This window comes from Pristiophorus japonicus, chromosome 5 (assembly GCF_044704955.1).
Source record: "Pristiophorus japonicus isolate sPriJap1 chromosome 5, sPriJap1.hap1, whole genome shotgun sequence".
In the NCBI taxonomy this organism is placed as follows: domain Eukaryota; kingdom Metazoa; phylum Chordata; class Chondrichthyes; family Pristiophoridae; genus Pristiophorus; species Pristiophorus japonicus.
In genome coordinates this window covers 90,110,576-90,121,261 of record NC_091981.1, presented here as the reverse complement: position 1 = coordinate 90,121,261, position 10,686 = coordinate 90,110,576, and the positions used below count along the sequence as shown (strand labels likewise).

At 46.8% G+C, this 10,686-nt stretch overlaps 1 pseudogene; it reads left to right on the top strand.

The window, feature by feature from the left end:
- Positions 1 to 5,722: 5,722 nt before the first annotated feature.
- On the top strand, positions 5,723 to 5,924 carry LOC139264846 (U2 spliceosomal RNA; annotated as a pseudogene).
- The last annotated feature ends 4,762 nt before the right edge of the window (positions 5,925 to 10,686 follow it).

Genomic DNA, 10,686 nt, shown 5'->3' with positions numbered 1-10,686 from the left:
ACCACCCGCTGCACTTGGTCTTGGACACTCCACCACCCCTGCCCGCAGGTGGTGGCGCAGAGCTTCGGGGCTTGGTACCAAGCTTATTCTTTCATACATCTCGGGTACTGCGCACCTCTTGAGGGGGCGAGGGGCGGGGGGACGGAGGGGTTTGTGTCGGCGTTAGGTGGCAAGTTGGAGGGCCTGGCTTTGGGTTCTTCAGAGACTGGTTTGGGGATTGGAGTGTGAGTGACAGTTGATTCTGTCAACGGGCGCGGGGTCTGGGCACGTTCCCTTATAGCAGCAGCTAATTCCAAAATGCCGTCCTTCCTGTGCCCTGATAGTGTCTCAACGACCTGCAACATTCTCTCCCTCATGCTGAGTAAAAATGTCTGAACTACGTGCAACATTCGCTCCCTCATGGTCAGTGTCGTGGTTTGCACTACCTCTGACATTCTCTCCCTCATGGCCGCTATTCCCTCACTGATGGTCCTGGATATCGGTCCCATTTTTCGTGTCATTGCTGTTACTTCTCCCGACAGTCCTGCTACTTCATCACTCACCCCACAGATGGCGTCCAGGAGTGAACAGGTAAGATCAATTCTCTCCGCACTCAATGATATCATTTGAACCACATCTGTTAGATCCTGCACCTCAGGAGAGTGCGATCAAGCTCTCCTTCCCCTCCTCCCAACGAGTGTGCCTCGCTGCTCCACACCACAGGAACCTGCAACTTCGGAAGGTGGGGCCCTGGGTGTGCCTTGCTGCACCACACAACTGGGACCCACAACCTCGGAAGATGTGAAGCCATGGAATGTCCCACCAACACTCAGACCACTAGTCACGGAAGGGGTTGTCACCTCCATGAGTGGCACCTCCTCCAAAGTCAGTACAACAGTGGGAGCTTCATTCAGCTCCAGCCCCTCTCCCTCATCCCCATGGATGGATTGCAAAATGTTTTCCTCTTCAGGCTCATCCGCATCTGAATCTTCTTCTGCATCGTCAGGGTTGGCCTCACGTTCTGCAAAATGTAACAGAACAGTCAAACTGTTAGCAGCAGAGGAGAGGGCAGGGTGGGTGGCATGAGTAGGCTCACACAGCGCAGGCCAGGCAGCAGGCTGATTTGAAGGACCATGATGAATTTGCAGGATTTACCCTCTCCCTCGAGTGTGGGCCCAGCTTGTGCTGCACTGATTGCTTTTTTCCAGGCAGGACCCATCAAAGCAGCGACCCTCTCTTCCCAGGGTGTCAGTGAGTGCAGATTTGCCAGTCTCCTCCTGTTCGAGTTCTTTCCCTTTTATTATGTGCCACCTTCCTCTGCAAAGATGAAAACCTAACTTTTAGAGAGGGTTTCTTACTGCTGGGTGGGACATACAGATGGTCACATTTACAATTGTAATTCCATTGAATAAATGAAAATATTGGGCCAACAATACTGGCCTCCCCGGGTCCATACGGAGTTCCTACGGACCCGGGAAGTCATCGGAAGTGCCAGTTTCCAGCGTGCAATGCGCATGTGCTGGAAACCGACATTTCCGATCTGTCAAGTTTTTGGTCTTGACAGATGGCCGCATCTCGGGGGCGAGGACATTTGTAAGTGGAAATTTCTGATATTTACACTTACAAATGTCCTCAAAAATCTTGTGCCTGAAAAAGCAGGTGCATAGCCTACATTTACAGGCGCAAGTGTTTTAAAAAACACAAAAACATATAAAAATAAAGTTATTGAAACATATTTTATCATTAAAAACCATCCTCACAACGGTAAGTTTAGTTAAATTTTTTTAAAGACATTAATAACTTTAATTTAAATGAATGTAGTGTAATTATTTTCTATTTTTTATTAGTGTTTTGGGTGTTTGGGGCTGTGTTTTGGGTGTTTCGGGCTCTATCACATTCATAGTAATAGGAGTTTAGGACCCTGCGGAACTCCTATTACTATGATACTTTACCTGATTGGCTGACTAGAACCATGTGACTCCAGCTGTTGGCCTGTGCACGCGTCGACATGCACGCGCTGCGACTGGCAGTCAGGCGAGACCTCAGCATCGAAAAGTCGAAGGTGGGCAACAGCTTTAGGTAGGTACGTATTTTTTTTCTAAAATGCCTTCAGGAAGGCCAAAACGGAATTTCAGGGCCAATACTTACACTAACTACTTGACCAAGGTCCTGCCAATTTCTTTTTACACAGGCCTCCAGATCTCGTGGTGGTCACCACTGCACAGTAATCTTCTGCAACTTGGTTCCAGCATTTCTTCATTTCTTTGGGTGGAACTTTTATGTGACCTCTGCTGGTGTCCAGCTCCTGCCATCTGTTCTCAATCACAGTAACTAGTGCCCTCCACTTCTTCCTGTAAGAAATTGTTGGTCCTTGCACCGCGTTGTATCTTGTATTGCTGCATCTGCGATTTTTCCAATGCTCTCACACAGCACTCAACGTTCTCATGTACACAACTGGCTCTTTAAAAATGGGCAATTGCCAAATCCGAGCTATACTAAGCATGCTCGTCCATTGCAATGACGTCAAACACGTAACTTTTTTTTTCCGCGCATGCACAGAAGGTGCGGCATCGTTTATCGGTGCAGACAGCAGGCTCCACCCTTTGAGACTTCTGGACTCGCTGCACGGTGCCAAATTCGAATTATACATTGGGGAAACTTTGGCAAATTATTTCTGCTGCATTTCTGGCCTCGGAAAATGGGCATAACTCTGGCAATATGCCAGAAAACGGGCTGGGGAAAATTGAGCCCTATATCTGTAAACAAACAGCAAAACTGCATTCTTTATATTAGAGATGAAGTGATTTTAAAATTTCAATAATTTTCAATTGTGCAAAAATCGATTTACAGAGAAAAATAAGAAATTTGATTTGAAGGGAAACATTTTTGTGAAAAACTGCTTGATAAACCTATTTTAGTTTATTTGACAAAATCTGATTTTATGAAATTTGGGCCAAAACATCCATTGTTTCGATGATGTTATTATGACAGAAATGTGACTTGGCCCATTAAGTTTCAGGCCTGGATCGCTCAATCTACAGTTACATGGCAGAAATAGAGCAGTCATACACTCCTGCCCACCCACTGACCCAGCTGCTGACCCCTACAGATTTTCCAGGGTCATCGATTTTGCAGAAAAATCATTTATCTCCCATTTGAGAACTACTAGTGGTTGGGCATAAGTGGTTTGGGGCTGTTGGCTCTGTCGAAGTGATAGGACCCCAATTTGCATACATTTATAAGGCACCTTCCTGACTCAGGAAGGAGCCTTAAACAGTGGCATTAAATGGCCATGGAACAGAACCAGAGTGGTAAATGTACTGCTTGGATTCTAACTTTCATTCCACCTGCTTCCTGCTGGAGAGAGGGCATTAAAATTCCTCCCTATATATGTCTTATGCCTCCAGGAAATGAGGGAATGAATGACAGAAGCCAGAATTTTAATTGGGAGGTTGGAAATGGGATTGCTCAGAAGCGATCGGAAAACTCGAGAGAATGGGTTTCCCACCAACCCTGTTGAATTTCACTGCAGAGACTGATTTGCATTTGAAACTTCTGTTTTCTACCCACAGCCAGCCAGATGGAGAGGCTGACTGACTGCAGGCGGGTAGACTTGTGATACTAGGCCTCAGAGAGGAGGGAGGGAGTAGGGTGGTTGGGGGCTGGGGGCTGGACTTGGATCAGGGAGGGTGGGAGAGAACATCTGGAGGCTGGTGGATGATTGGGTAGGACGGGAAGGTGATTCGAGGCCTTTTGGGGTGGGAAATCAGAGGCGTCATGGGGGTGTATCCAATCGCTGGATGGGTTAGGTAGGGCTGCTGGATCCAGGGGGTAAGTGTAAAGGCACTTATCTCCTGGATCCAGCAATTCTCGCCTTCCATTAGCTGTCGGTTTACTTGACACTTGTTAAAATGGTGGTTAAATCTGAGGCACGCGAGCTTCATTACAATATTGAAATGGGCGATCCACCTCCTGGGAGCGGGTCGGCTGCCCGCCTTCAATAAAACCAGAAGTGGGTAGGTTAAAGGCGAGTTCTAGTTGGAATTCAGGTTTTTTTTAACACTTTAACTGCCCATCCTACCCCAAACCACCTGTTTTGGGGGTTAAAATTCTTCCCATTGTGGATGAAAATATTCTGGCAGCCAGAGTGAGAGGGATCCTCTTCCTCAGTTTTATCATTCATTTATAAATACTGGGAATATAGAATATCATTAATATGAAGCCTCTCATCTGTCAGCTCGCTATTGTACTTACTGGTGCAATAATGAAGTTTACAGTGGTGTCCCCCAAGAGACGGTACTGGGACCACTGCTCTTTTTGATAGAAATTAATGACCTAAACTTGGGTATACAGGACATAATTTCAAAGTTTGTGGATGACATAAAGCTTGAAAATGTAGTAAACAGTGAGGAGCATACGAACAGACTTCAGGAGGAAATAGGTGAAATGGTCAGACATATAGCAGATGAAATTTAATGTAGAGAAATGGGAAGCGATAAATTTTGAAAGGAAAAATGAGGAGTGACTATAAAGTAAATAAAACAATTTTAAAGGTGGTGCAAGAAAAAAGATACTTGGAGGTTTACGTACACAAATATTTGAAGGTGGCAGGACATGTTGATAAAGCTGTTAAAAATGCATACAGAATCGTTGGCTTTATACATAGAGTACAAAAACAAGGAAATGATGGTAAACCTGTATAAACCACTAGTTAGACCTCAGCTGGAGAATTGTGTCCAATTCTAGGCACCACACTTAGAAAGGATGTCAAGGTCTTGGAGGAGAATTACTAGAATGGTACCACGGATAAGGGAATTTAGTTACGTGGAGGACAGGAGAAGCTGGGATTGTGCTCCTTAGAACAGAGAAGGCTAAGGAGAGCTTGCGTAGAGGTGTTCAAAATTATGAAAGGTTGTGATAGAGTAGATAGTGAGAAACTGTTTTCCCTAGCAGGAGGGTCGGTAACTAGAGGACACAGATTTAAGATAATTGAAAAAAAAACTATGAGGGAGATGAAGATAATTTATTTTACACAGTGAGTAGCTATAATCTGGAATGCACTACCTGAAAGGGTGATGGAAGCAGCTTCAATAGTAGCTTTCAAAAGGGAAGTGGATATAAACTTAAAAAGAAAACATTTGCAAAGCTACGAGGAATGAGAATGGGAGTGGGACTAATTGGATATCTCATTTAAAGAGCCGGCCCAGACATGATGAGTGGAATAGCCTCCTTCTATGCTGTATGATTCTATGAATGTTATAATTGTAGTTTCTGTCTATTTATTATGGCCGCATAACATCAACAACCATCAAGCCAGGGGACCAACTCTGGTTAAATGAAGAGTGTAAAAGAGCATGTCAGGAGCAGCACCAGGCATATCTAAAAGTGAGGTGCCACCCTGGGGAAGCTGCAACGCAGGACTACATGCATGCTAAACAGTAAAAACAGTATGCTATAGACAGACCTAAGAGATCCCACAATCAACAGATCAGATCTGCAGTCGTGTCACATGCAGTCGTGAATGGTGGTGGACAATTAAACAAATAACGAGAGGAGGATGCTCCATGAATATTTCCATCCTCAATGATGGCAGAGCCCAGCATGCAAGTGCAAAAGACAAGGCTGAAGCATTTGCAACCATCATCAGCCAAAAGTGTCAAAAGATACATATCGGTCTCCTTCTGAGGACCCCACCATCACAGACACCAGTCTTCGGCTAATTCGCTTCAATTATCCACATGATATCGCTTCTTGGCCTTTTGGCTAAGATCATGCATAACTGACCTGACAGGGGAGTAACCATGACCCCAATGTGGTTCTCCCTGGATCAGGAAGGTGATTCTCCTATGCTTTTTGGAAATAGGAGGTGGGTGGGGTGGTTTGACCCATCCACCTCCATGACACGAATCTGGTATTGCAGTACTTCCAGGAACGGTGCAGTGGCTCTAGGCCTTTTGGCTAAGAGCATTGGCGCAGAGTGATCCTTGATGTGTGCAAGGTGACCTCTGGCGTTTGTGATTTGACAAAGACTTGGAAAGATTGGCAACGAATAAAAAAAAAAACATGATATCAAGAAACAGCTGAGTGCACTGGATACAACAATGGCTATGGGCCCTGACAATATCCCGGCTGTCGTGCTGAATACTTGTGCTGTTGAACTAGCCATGTCTCTAGCCAAGTTGTTCCTGTACAGCTACAACACTCACATCTATCAACAATGTGGAAAACTGACCAGGCATGTCCTGTCCACAAAAAGGAGGCCAAATCCAATCCGGCCAAATATAATTCAATCAGTCTACTTTCAATCATCAGCAAAGTGTTAGAAAGTGTCATCGATAGTGCTATCAAGCGGCACTTAAAAAGAAAAAAGATTTGGATTTATATATCCTTTCACGCCCACCGGACATCTCAAAGAACTTTACAGCCAATGGAGCACTTTTGGAGTGTAGTCACTGTTGTAATGTGGGAAACGCAGCAGCCAATTTAGCACAGCAGACTCACACAAACAGCAATGTGATAATTGTGATGTCTTGCATAAAGAATCTGACCAGGTACTGCGAGTTCAAAGTACGTGTGACCGTCGTCCTTTATTCAGGCCGCCAGAGTGCCTCTCCAGCCTGTGAGGCCTCCTTATGTACAGGTGCTCCCAAGAGATTCTGGGATCCCTTGGGACTCCAGGGGATGAGCCCTCTGATGGTTAAACAAGGTATTTACAGGTTTACATATGTAACAACACTCCCCCTGCCAAAGTCAATAGTGTAACTATTTACAATGTGAGTCGATCTGGGACCTTCCTTTCCCTGGTTGATCGTCTCGGTGCAAATGCTGGTTTTGGTGAATCGTTTGTTGGGCCCTCGCTGGGCTGCTGCGCAGCTGGCCTTGCCGGGCTGCTGGGTGTGGTGAGTCCTGCTGGGCTGTTGCAGGTGATGGGTTCTGCTTCGTGGTCAACTGCTGGGTCGGTTGCCACTTGTGTGTGAGTTGGAGGGTCAAAAAAGATAGAGTCTATTGTGGGATGTTCTGGATAGTCCGTGAATCTGAGTTTGGTTTGGTACAAGTGTTTCCTGCAGGTGAGTCCATTTGAAAGTTTGACCTGAAGTACCCTACTCCCCTCTTTGGCCACGAAAGTGCCGGGAAGCCACTTGGGACCTTGTCCATAGCTGAACACAAATGAAGGATCATTAATCTCAATTTCGCGTGACACATTTGCGCGATAATGATATGTATTCTGTTGAAGCCGCCTGCTCTCTACCTGTTCGTGTAGATCAGGGTGGACTAACGAGAGAGTCCTTTTCATGAGCAGTTCAGCGGAGGGAACCCCAGTGAACGAGTGGGGTCTTGTGCGGTAACTAAGCAGGACTTGGGATAGGCAAGTCTGCAGTGAGCCTTCAGTTACCATCTTCAAGTTTTGCTTGATTGTTTGCACTGCTCGCTCTGCCTGACCATTGGACGCTGGTTTGAACGGGGTAGAAGTGACATGTTTGATCCCATTGCGGGTCAGGAACTCTTTGAACTAGGCACTGGTGAAGCACAGCCCATTGTCTCTCACAAGGTCATCGGGCAGGCCGTGCGTGGCAAACATGGCCCGCAGGCTTTCAATGGTGGCAGCGGATGTGCTTGCTGACATTATCTCACGTTCAATCCATTTGGAGTACGCATCGACAACCACAAGGAACATTTTCTCAAGAATGGGCCTGCATAGTCGACATGGATCCTGGACCACTGTTTGGAGGGCCAGGACCATAAACTTAGTGGCGCCTCCCTGGGTGTACTGCTTAACTGTGAACATGTGTTACATTTGTGCACGCAGGACTCTAAGTCCGCATCGATACCAGGCCACCACACGTGGGATCTGGCTATCACTTTCATCATTACAATGTCTGGGTGGGTACTGTGGAGGTCACTAATGAAAGTGTCCCTGCCCTTTTTTGGCAACACTGCCCAGTTACCCCATAGGAGGCAGTCTGTCTGTATGGACATTTCATCTCTGTGCCACTGGTATGGCTTTATTTCTTCCTGCATCTCTATCGGGACACTAGACCAACTCCCGTGGAGGACACAGTTTTTTTACTAAGGACAGTAAGGGGTCCTGGCTCGTCCAGGTTCTAATCTGTCGGGCAGTAACAGGTGATTGCTCACTGTCGAATGCTTCCATTACCATAACTAAATCTGCGGGCTGTGCCATCTCCACCCCTGTGGTGGGCAATGGCAGCCTACTGAGAGCATTGGCACAGTTTTCTGTGCCTGGCCTGTGGCGGATGGCATAGTTGTATGCAGACAACGTGAGCGCCCATCTCTGGATGCGGGCCGATGCATTCGTATTTATTCCCTTATTTTCAGAAAAGAGGGATATAAGTGGCTTATGGTCGGTTTCCAATTCAAATTTGAGCCCAAACAGATATTGATGTATTTTCTTTACCCCATAAACACACGCTAACACTTCTTTTTCGATCATGCTCTAGGCCCTCTCAGCCTTAGACAGACTTCTGGATGCATAAGCAACTAGTTGCAATTTCCTAGATTCATTAGCTTGTTGCAATACACACCCGACACCGTATGACGACGCAACACATGCTAATACCAAATGCTTACATGGATCATGCAACACAAGCAATTTGTTTGAGCATAACAATTTTCTAGCTTTCTCAAAGGCATTTTCTTGGCTTTTACCCCATACCCATTCACCTCCTTTACACAGTAAAGATTGCAGTGCTTCTAACAGTGTGCTAAGACCCGGTAAGAAGATACCAAAGTAGTTCGGGATTCCTAGAAACGACCGCAGCTCCGTCACGTTCTGTGAGCTCGGTGCGTTCTTGATTGCCTCCATCTTCAAATCAATGGATCTGATGACATCCGGCGCGATTCTTCTCCCCAGGAACTCCACTTCAGACAACAGGAAAACGCACTTTGAGCATTTTAACCTGAGCCCCACATGATTAAGTCGACTAAGAAACTCCTCCAGGTTCTGCAGGTGCTCGACGGTGTCCTGACCTGTAACCAAGATGTCGACCTGGAAGACCACGGTGCACGGGACTGACTTCAGCAAGTTTTCCATGTTCCTCTGTTATATCGCCGCGGCTGATCAAATCCCAAACAGGCATCTGTTGTAAATGAAGAGACCTTTGTGCGTGTTGATGCAGGTGAGGCCCTTCGATGATTCCTCCAGCTCCTGCGTCATGTAGGCCGAGGTCAAATCCAGCTTCGTGACCATTTTCCCTCCCGCCAGCGTCGCAAATAGGTCGTCTGTCTTTGGTAGTGGGTATTGATCCTGCAGGGAGAAATGATTGAGTTACTTTGTAATCACCACAGATTCTGACGGTGCCGTCTTCCTTCAGGACTGGAACAATCGGACTGGCCCACTTGTTGAATTCGATCGGCGAAATGATGCCCTCTCGTTGCAGCCAGTCCAGCTCGATCTCCACTCTCTCTCTCATCATGTACGGTACTGCTCTTGCCTTTTGATGGATGGGTCTTGCCTCTGGAATCAAATGGATCTGCACTTTTGCTCCTTGGAATTTCCCGAAACCCGGTTCGAACAGTGAGGGGAACTTGTTTAAGACCTGGGCATATGAAGTGTCGTCAACGGACGAGAGCGCTCGGACATCGTCCCAGTTCCAGCATATCTTTCCCAGCCAGCTCCTGCCGAACAGCGTGGGGCCATTGCCCGGTACCACCCAGAGTGATAATTTGTGCACCGCTCCATCATAGGAGACCTTTACAGTAGCACTGCTGATTATGGGAATCAGTTCCTTTGTGTACGTTCTCAGTTTAGTACGAATGGGAGTCAGGACTGGCCTTGAGGCCTTGCTGCACCACAATTTATCAAAAGTCTTTTTGCTCGTTATGGACTGGCTCGCGCCCGTGTCCAGCTTCATTGATACTGGGGGTACATTTAATTCAACATTCAGCATTATCGGGGGAGACTTTGTGGTAAATGTGTGCATTCCAGATACCTCTGCCTCCTCAGTCTGAAGCTCTGGTTCATCGTGATTCCCTGTGGATCTGTCCTCCTCTGCAACATGGTGGTTTGCAGGATTAGCAGGGTTTGCAGCTCACCTGCACATACGTTGGAGGTGTCCCATTATTCCACAGCCCTTGCAAACGTATCCTTTGAAGCAGCATGAATTGAAATGATGAGCACCTCCGCAGTGCCAACAAGCTGTTAATGGCCTTGCATTCACCACCCTTGATGGTGGACTCTGAGACATCTGCGGACGTGCAGCTGCAGGCATGTGAGTCCTGCCCTGTATGTTATGATTCGCAAACAACATTACTTTGATCACAGTACTTGCAACAGCACTCATGTGCTGAGAGATTTGTTTGGTATTATCACTGGTGGCAATCAATGCCTGGGCTATTGTTATGGCTTTACTCAAGGTTGTGGGCTCTACAGTCAAAAGTTTGAGAAGTATCATTTCATGGCCAATGCCAAGTACAAAGAAGTCCCTGAGCATGTGCTCCAAGTGTCCTTCAAATTCTCAATGTCCTGCAAGGTGCCTTAGCTCGGTGACGTAGCTTGCCACTTCCTGGCCTTCAGACCTCTTGTACGTGTAGAACCGGTACCTCGCCATCAGACCTTCCTTCGGGTTTAGATGCTCCCGGACCAGTGCGCACAAATCATCGTATGACTTCTCTGTGGGTTTCACTGGAGCAAGCAGATTTTTCATGAGGCCATACGTTGGTGCCCCGCAAACGGTGAGGAGGATCGCC